Source organism: Mesitornis unicolor, unplaced genomic scaffold, assembly GCF_000695765.1.
Source record: "Mesitornis unicolor isolate BGI_N332 unplaced genomic scaffold, ASM69576v1 scaffold36705, whole genome shotgun sequence".
NCBI lineage: Eukaryota > Metazoa > Chordata > Aves > Mesitornithiformes > Mesitornithidae > Mesitornis > Mesitornis unicolor.
This window is the reverse complement of record NW_010184154.1, coordinates 6013-14431: the sequence shown is the minus strand read 5'-3', so window position 1 is coordinate 14431 and position 8419 is coordinate 6013.

The window sequence follows — 8419 nt, the reverse complement described above, 5'->3', positions numbered from 1 at the left end:
TTCCAGTTTTAAAATATTAAACTAACACACAACATTGCTGCCCTGAAAAGGTCACATGAAGTGGGAGAAAGGATGTATTTAGACTTATTGCCAGGCAGAACGTGGGATCTCTCACTGACTTGGCAGTAGATACTTCAGCTCTATTTGCTATTAGTGCTGCTTCTAATGCTTCTTATTTGCTAAGTTCTTAAGTTTGTCAAGACCCATGCTTTATTTTCTAGTATTTACATGGTATTAAGCGAGTGTGTAAATCTATTCAGAGAGTAATCAAGGCCTACAACACCCCCTTAATTCTGCTTCGTCTTTGCTTAGTAGACAGGATGCTCAGAAACTTGGAAAAATTGAAGTTTTGAAGGGTTTTCCTTTGGGGTGTGCTATCAGATAATAAGGATATTTGTAACATGTTTAAACTTGCAAAGTACGGTGGAAGAGGGCCCTTTGCTTCCAAATTTGTCAGTGAGAGAAAAAAAGAAATGACTACTTAAACTACAATAGAGCTGTTACTATTTTTTTGGAAGAAACAGTAAGATTTAATGAAAATGTAAGCATCCCTGTCTATGCTCTAAGTTGAGGGTACTTGGCTAGATAAAGTAGAAAACCTACCGCAGCAGCTAAACAATTGCTGCCACCTCATCTGAGCACATCTTTCATCTCATCCAGCAGTGATAATGGTATTTACAAAGGAGAGTCTGCCAGGACGAGAACACAGTCAGCACAAGCTTGATCCAACTCCAGCCGTAATCAATAGGAGCTTAAAGAACAAGCTAAATTCTTTTTGAAATGTATTACACTTCAAATTTTGCAAAATTAAAGCTGGAGCTCATCAGAAGTGAGGCACAGAGGGATTCAGTGCCTAACAAAGTCCCTTGTTTTACTCCACACATTGTTGATGGTCTTCAAAACTATACTTTCCACTCTGACAACTCAAGCCCCCGTTTTTTATTCTCCCCCTTAAATCTTACATTTTTACTTTCCTTCCCTATTCCTCTGGGTTCTGCCCTTCTGATTTTTCAAGGCAGAGAATGTGCCTTTGTTTGTGAAGAGCAAAGCGAGTTTATGGCACCCTAGTCATTAGATTTATGAATCATATCTAACTGAATTTTTCCCATAGCCCAAAGGTGGCTGTTTGCCCAAAGGCACCGCTCTCAGTGCCTGTATTTTCTATTTATAAGGTGTATTTTAGTTTACATCAGAAGCTGAGGGAAAGACTTCTGCTTGATATCACTTCTGCCAAATGAAACCCACAGAGAAGCTGTGGCCAAAGGAACTCTGTACAAAAGTTGTCAGGGCTCTGTAATTTTGTTCACGTGGGTGCATGGTGTAGTATACATTAGTTGCCAATAAAAACAATCTAAAATAGATACAACCCTGGCAAGTCTCGAGAGGATCTTAAAATGTACAGAACACAGGTAAGTGAGCACTGGGAGAGAAACACACTTTGTCAAAACACAGTTTGGTGAGAAAATCAGCTTTTGCAAGATGGTCATGAAAGAAGTTCCTCTGACAATCACTTCTACTTGGTGCAAGCTGATGAAATTCCTGAAAGAGGAGTTTACAACTGAATTAAAGAAAATTGTTGGTTTTGCAACTATTTGTGGTTGTGAGAAAGTGTGGGTGCTCCCCAGAACATGTAGGCAGCATGGCCAAGGACACTGAGGAATTAACCATTTCAGCCCCCAAAGGACTACACCAGTATTAGCAAGTGCTCAATGTCAGGTAAGTCTTTTGACTCTGGGTCACTGACAGGCACTGAAAAGAACCAGCAGCGCGGATCCTTGCATGAATGGAGGAGATCTTGTTCTGACAATTGTTAGTACAGATGCCCATCCAAACTAGGCTTTTTGCCTCCAGAGACCTGCAGGAATAAACAGGAATCAGCTTTGTAGCTAACACGAGACAGGGAAGGAACAGGCCTTGACGGACTCACCGGACAAGTTTAACACTTTTTGGCATGGGATGTTTCTCTTGCTCCTGGGTCCAGGAAGAAGGATGAGTGGGAAGCTTTGGCCATCCTCCCTGCAAAGGTAGCACTGAGGCCCTTCCTTCTCTTTATCTTTTTTTCAGAAGGTATTTTGTTTGGTTTTCAGTCTATTCTATTCCCTCTTTAAACAGCATGAGGTCCCAGATTTTGGTTTACTTGCAAACTGAGGGTATGAGCTAACTGCCAAGGGTATGTAGCCAGTCTGCATCTCAGCATTTCTGAGGGATGCCCAGCACGTTAACAGTACATTGCTCAGCATCACTTTTTCATTGTCTGGGTGTCTCTAGCTCTAAGACGATAGTCAGACATGCTCGATTAAAATAAAATCTAGCCTTCCCATGACCATTGCAGAGATTAACTAATGAGCACAAGCCTACAGGGGGAACATAAGGGCCTCATATGCTGTTGAATAACTGCCAATATTGGTTGGTCAAAATAATTTTTGCTCATAACTTCTTGCAGGATGTGAGAAGAGATTTCTCAATTTAGACTTCCATCAAAGCTATTGAAAAAAGCTGTCAGTCACACTCAAGGTTTTCAGAGATGTCTTGCTGCCTCAAATGCCTTCCAGATGGATTTAATTCCAGTACTACTGATTGTCCACTCGGCTCTGCAGCTGTGCACTTCAGGGGTAAAGTCCACGCCATGCTCGTTCATCTGCTGGATGGCAAAAAAAATGACTAGCAGCTCTTTCTTCATGAAAGTGCTATCTTCCAGTAACTGATAAGGCAAGAGTGAACTGACAGAAGATGAATCTGGGGGAGGCTAATTATATCAAAGTAATTAATGCTGAGAGCAAAGAACAGAATCAAAAGGTAAAGCATGAAGATACGTACCTAAGTATTAGTGGAGCTAATTTATAGTGTAGGAAAAGTAAACATCGACAAGTACATTAATTTCTTACCAAAGGGATAAGGTGGAGAATTGCTTAAAATTCTGAAGCTTAAGTGTTTTAAAGTAAGTTTTTGATCGTTTTACCAATCCTATTATTATTATTTATGCTACTATGATTAGCTTGAAAAACCCAAATCACTGTTTGCAACATTAAGCCTTCTCCCAGGCTAATCAACTTCAAATTTATTGCTTAAAAGGTCTAACATGGTACTTTTATTTCTTTGTGCTGTTAGCTTACAGAAGCCCTCAACATGGATTAGGATTCCGCTGTTCTGCTGATGTGCAAACTCTGAACCCAAAGACAGGGCCACTTTCAAGCAACCTACAGTCTTAGAAAGGAAAGAGTGGAGGATTTCAAAGGACAGCAAGAACCAGTCTGGTAGGTAATGATATTTGTGGCCTGTAAAGATTTTTAAAAGCTTTTGCAAAATACAAGATTTCCAGACAGGGACAACTGAAGAAGAGCAGAAGTTTTCTAACAGACATGTAGGTATAAGTAGCTTGAAAAGTTTTGTATGTAACACCTAACCAACTCCATTGATTTAAAGGCTGGTTTTAATTCAGATGCTACAAATAAATATGCAAAACACTGGTGGAAGAACAATGAGAGGATTGATTTCTAGCAGTTTGTTGAACACGGTCTGTAGCTACATCTGTATATAAACATATTTAAGATCTAACAGACTGTTAGTATGCTTTGGAGATTTCATGGACAGGCAAAAAGATCAATATGAAAGAAAAAAATGCAATGCCTCAGATAACAACAAGACAGAGTCTTCTGAACTGATTTCAAAGTTTCAAAAACACCTCAGAGAAATGAAAACTAAGTCATGAAAGTTCTTGTTCTCTATTATTTTCAAAAGGACTGGGAAGTGTTCAATGTGTTTTAGGATCAAGTCCAAATGATTTTTAAAGAGTTAGGTCTCATTTTCAATGAAAGGAAAATAAAAAGGAAGCAAAGCATAATAGATAAGTAACAGCTGAATACGTATTAAAACCAGAAATCTTTTCAAAGCAAAGAACAATGATCTCTTATCTACAGAACGTTCAGTAAAGAGGTTAATTCTGCATATTGACCTAAAACTCTTCAGCTTGATTTATTATTACTCTTATTTGTGCAGTAATTTTCATTTACCCCATAAGGCTTCTCATAATTATTACATGTACATGTGCTTGCCCAAAATGTCCAGTAGTAGGGAGCAAAGCCTCTTGAGCCAGAAAATGAATGTGAGAAGTTCATGGAAAGGACTCTCTGAACATACAGCTATGTGTCACTCTGTTCCTAACCAGTCTTGTCTGCTGCATCATTCTGCTCATCATAATGAAGAAAATGTATCTGATTTTCAGATCGTAAAAATTTTGTAATTCAATTTCTAGAAGGGGTAAGATTTTACAGAGGATACTGAAGAAATGATTATTTTAGTCAAGCCAGGCATCACTTCCTACGTAAGTGGCACGAAGTATCATAGTTAGTAAAAGTGACAGTATTTTTTCATTTGGCACCGTAAACTGTTCACAATCCTATTTAGTCACCATAAACCACAAACTGTAAAGTATCTAGTTTCCTAAAGGAGCAGCTTTATTTCATTAACAGTCTGAACCTCACACTGCGATGTTGCTAATTGTATAGTAATTTATCCAGGATTACAGTGTGAATTGCTTTTTTCAGTCAGTTTTTGGCACTTGTTGCCAGTTTAAGTAAAGAAAAGAGGAAGAGAGAATAAAGAATTAAATAGACACAAAAATGACATGAGGAGTATCTAAAAGGGACAGCACTTTTAGATGTGAGACAAGCTGGGATACCCAGCAGAATTATCTGAAAGCTCTGTCCCAGCAATGGAACTGTAAGCTGAGTAAACAACACTGTTCCTTCAGATCAAGCCTACTCCCTCCTCTACTTTCAAGCATTTCCTACTCACCCGTGAGTAGGATTGGTCTGTGCTTGGTATTGCTGGCTTGCTCTGGCAAGTTTTTCAGTGTGGGTTTTTAAAATAAAAGTTCCTAGCAACAAGGTGAAGGACTAATTCAGGACAGCATTCCTATTCAGGACAGCATTAAGAAATTGTGTAAATTTAGGCATGTGCAAAGATGTCAGCGAAATTGCTGGGATGCAAGCACATGCTTTAAATGCTGGAACACAACTAAATGTGTCTCAGTATGACATCTCAAAGTATAAACAGTGGTTTTGTTTATTAAAATCAGTCTTGATATACTTTCAGTACTCTAAGAAGCTTGGTGGGCACTAGCTATGAATAAATCTTTGCATTTATTTAGAGCTTTGCATGTTGAGTAGCACAAACACTGACCAGTGAAACTTAGCATTTTTTCGTGGTTTGCGGATACACACTGATATTGGGGTTGGGTTTGGTTCCCCAACAACCCCTCTCCCCCCCAAACTGAAACTGAAAAAGCTGCAGAGGTTCACTTGCAGCAAGAGTTGGGTCATGGGAAGTTGGGAATGACATTTAATGTCTCCCTAGCTAGTCTGCTTCCTGCGAAAATGTTTTCATTCAAACCCAGGGCTGCCTCAGAACTGTGTTACTTTCCCTTATGGAACGCACTTCCACACCTTCACCTTTTCTAGGAAAACAAGCCAGTTATTGCCATACATACAGCTGCTTTATAAACATTTCACTTCTGAAAAGTACAGTAAGAAATAGTCTTAGTAGTAGGTAAAACCCTAAAAAACAAAATGTATTTTTAAAAATTTTGTTTAAGAAAATAGTAAAGAAGGAATGCAAGCCAAATGTTTAAAAGTATAAAGATGGAAGGTTTTCTCAGGTAAGCTTTTTCACTGCATCTGTGCAAACAATATTTTCCAGAAAGAAACTGTAACTGGTGACTGGCACCCTCTGTGCTAAAGCCATAACAAATAACAAATAATTCTAAATAGTTTGTTAAATCAAATTGAGGGACCAAGGCAAACCAGCTAGAAGTATAATGAAACATGAAGTGGGGTTGGGGAGAAGAGAAATCTCCATCTTCAGCACATCTCTTCTGTCTGTCACTATCAATCTAGGGTGAACTGAAAGGAGGGGTTCTGACTGGATAAGGAAAATCTTTTTCACCATTAGGAAAGTCAAGAAGTGGAATTCATTGCCCAGAAAGATCGTGGGCAATCCACAGTGGTTTTCAAGACCTGACTGGATAAACCTCCCTAGGCAGAGGGTCTGATGAACCCAGTCTTATCTCAGAGCTGACCCTGCTTTGAGCAGGATGTTGGACTAGAGACCTCCTGAGGTCCCTTCTCTTCCAAATTCTTCTATGATGCTGTAAATAAGCTATTAACCAGACTGGAGATATGTACTACTGTTCTTTCCTCTGACTTTTTACAGATAGCGTTCTTCACGCAGTAGTTGAGTCAAGTGAGGTTTCCGATTAAATCATTTATGGAGGCTGAGTCACAAAACTTTTTTTTATGCAACCTAAGCATCAAACTGAAATTCAGGACAGCTGTGAACGGAGAGAAAAAACCAAGAACCCACAAAAACTTTAAGGAAGCCATTTGGTCATCACTGGGCTAAACTGTGAAATTAGTGCTAAGAATAGTTAATGATGGGACATACGCATTTAATTTTTCAAATTAAGGACAAATGATTGGAATGGAAAAACCTGCATATCATAATTCCAGTTTTTAAGGGCTGTTGTCTACCCAGCCCATCCCAATTGCATCCCAGTGGGACATGCTGTCTTGAATCTGAATTTGTGTGACAGAGACACACAAACTTTATGTCTCTGTAGTTACACTCTGTAACTTTATGCCATAAAGCTGGAGAGCATGTTAGTTGGTGTGTTGTGTGACCTTCTGCGGTGTTCTGCAAAGACAGTCTTGAGTTGATGCAGGCAGATCCCACAGCTGTCCTGCTTGGAATGTTACGGCCAAATAAGAAAAAAATTCTTGTCACCTTTTTGCTATTTTTCATATTTTTAGACACTTAGGATTGCTCTTTCTGGCTGAATCCCCTGAGTGGCCGTTCAGTCTGTGAAAATCCCAACTGGTCCCTTTGGTCTCTTTAATACTTTGCTTTCAGCCTACTGATCATAGCTGTCATAGAAGCGTGACTCCACCCTGAGGACAAGGCGCTGTGAAATGGTTCCTTAGCCCCTGTTTGGTCACAGATGAGGCATGTGTATGGAGCCTCCAGGGCTCCCACAGCATCTACGAGCCAGAATTTGCTGAGGCCGGATTTTGGCTAGGGTGGATGTGACAGATACTAAAACAAAGAATCAAATGCAAATAATGATATAAATTGCTGCTGCTTTTGTCCCAAATACAACACTAAGCACAGTAATAATGTATAAAGTGTTTGCTTGTTAGGGTGTGCAAGTGCATGCACCACTAAAGCTGTTCAGAGCAGGACAGATTTCCTTCGACATGCATATGTTGTCTAGAAGAATGAAGCCTAAGTAAGGCCCCTGGAAGCTGTGGCAGTATAAAATGATGTCACTGAATTTGTACTGCATGCTTTTCCCCACAATAACAAACTGTGATTCCTGTAATGAAAGTGTGCTGATATTAATATCTGATTTCTTTTCAATATAGAAATACTTTAAATTGCATTTGACATCTAACTCTCAGATCAGATTATTTATACATTGCTTTGTCAGAATTACTGAAATTTTTGCTCGAATTTCCCAATAGTTTGAATTTTCAACAGATTGACACTGGTTTGCTCTCTTAGGGGAAAAAATAAAAAGTCTCAGCCTTCTGCAGCTTGTAGGGCAGGGAATGCTTCCATTATTGTACTGAACATCTAATGTCCACCAGACTGATTAATCAAACCTCTGGGAAACGGGCTTTATGCTCAATCCACAGGTAACAGTCACCACATGCAGAAAGATGGAAAATTTAGCACACTATGCTTTCTCAAATTGGGCAGCATGAGATACCTCAGAAGGGTACAGATATTGTCAATCTACTTTCCAACAATTAACCTCATCCTGAAATTCTTTAACAATTAAAAACTTCCATAAACATATAAATTAGGTTTATTATCCCTTTCAAAAGTTGTTCTTTTTAAACTTCCGGCCTCCCTGTATAAAATGTCCAGACCTTTGTTTCAGTTCTTAAGTTGTTGGCCTCACTCATACCCCACAGCAGTGAGTTCAGGAAGCAATTCCTCTTCTGAGGTCCTCAGACTATACAATCTTCCAGCATAATAAATGAAGCTTTGAATTACTGTTTCAAAGTGGGAAACGGCAGTTGCACATCTTCTTTCTCCAACCCCTTCATTATTTCTGTATGGTTTTGCCATGCTTATCTCTTTTCTCAGTTGTTATAATCCCTTAACTGTTACTTTCTCCTGCTGTGAGCTGCTCCTGTTTTGCAGTACTCTCCTTGAAATGGGCTGAACAGTACTGCAAGCAGCCACACTCCTCATGAGCTGGCTGACAGGTAAGAAAACCAAGCAAGTGAACTGTTTTTGCATCACAAACAGCCACTGGCATAGCACAGCTCTGGTTTCGGCTTCTCTGCTGCTGGGGAATCCCCCAGGAAGCTTTCAGGAGGGTGGAGAAAGCGGAGACAAGATCAAGACCAGTGCT